Below are 1,547 nucleotides of genomic sequence, written 5' to 3'. Positions count from 1 at the left end.
TTACGATGTATGAATCCTCTTGGGAAAAGGTAATACAAAATAAATGAATAAACGTATAAACCATATTATGGTATTTTTTTATAATTATAATAATTAAATCCTAATAAAGGGAGGTACTCACTTTTAAACTTATATTGTCGTCGTATAGTGGAATGGAAAAGTTAGGATGAGTATATCCTAACTTTTATATCCTATAAAGAGAGTATGGTAAGTGTTAGAACATTTGCTTTGTATTTGGGAGTAATAAAATAAGATTTATCCAGTAAAGTGATGGTGAATGAATATACTTAATTTTTGTTTGATATCGTTGGGGTATACTAGTGAAGGTGAGCCAGTGGCAACCGTCCAGAAGAAACTGGAGCTGTACCTGGCTCGTCCTTAAAGGGGTTAATCATAATGCATGATTCAACAGCACCACGCATGCCCTAACGGCAACACATGTGCGGCGAGGCTAAATATGACAACAAATTGATGGGCAACACATTGATGACAACACATTGATGGGAGTATAAAGATTTGCAGGATTTTAAGGCGATCTCCTATTGATCCCAGATCAATTGTCCCTCTTTCTGATTGCTTCTGTTTACAGCGCTGGAAGATTACATACCACACACAATTTATTGTGTGGTTAGATCACTCTCAAAACTTTATTGTTTGCACAGAGTTTATTTAACAGTTTAAAGCATGATCAGTGCATGATCACATGACTACAGACAATTAGCAGACATAACAGATGTCGTTGTGGTTCTCCTAGAACAAGATATTTATGTCAAAGTAACAGATATATGGCCAAAGGGAGAAAAGGAAGAATATCAAGGAAAAAAAGCAGGAAGCGGACGTTAGATTACTGATAGGAAGAGTACGACTAGATTCAACATAATTCAATCTTCTACAAAACATATCAAAAGTACAAAAATAATTAGCTTCAAGAATCATCAAAATTCCTCAGCTACTTTCAATATCCGCTTTTTATCCATCAACGAAGGATAACTACTTGGCCTCATACCATTGTTCCTTTACATACAAATGGACAGCTTCAGGATCTTGGGCATAAATAAATTTAGGAAGCTGAGTAATTCTTCGTAGGACTGTCATCCTACAATGGGGTGTTCCAGAGGGTTTACAAGTCATATGGTAACATACATCTCCCTGGGTAATATTTAAAGTATGTGTAAAAATCATACATTTTTCTCCGGGGAATCATAGGTTTCACAGTTGTTGCGAAAGTTATGGAGTAAACGTATATCACTTTCAGTAACATCACTGTCATTGTAGATATTTGTAAGGTCTCTAAGCAGTATGCTGACTGGAGCGGAGACAGCAATCAAACAAGAAGTTAACATATCTTGAGTACTACCCTGTTTCCCCTATGATAAGGCACTGTCTTATATTTTTTGAAATGCCAAAATATGCCCTAGGTCTAATTTTCAGGGGGATGTATTATTTTTCCATGAAGAAGACTACAGTACACATTTATTGTTGAAAATCACTCATGATCACTCATGTGCCATTGATTGTCCCCGTCTGATCACTCTGTGCCATTCATT

Source organism: Pyxicephalus adspersus, chromosome 2 (genome assembly GCF_032062135.1).
Source record: "Pyxicephalus adspersus chromosome 2, UCB_Pads_2.0, whole genome shotgun sequence".
NCBI lineage: Eukaryota > Metazoa > Chordata > Amphibia > Anura > Pyxicephalidae > Pyxicephalus > Pyxicephalus adspersus.
Note: the sequence above shows the minus strand (reverse complement) of the source record.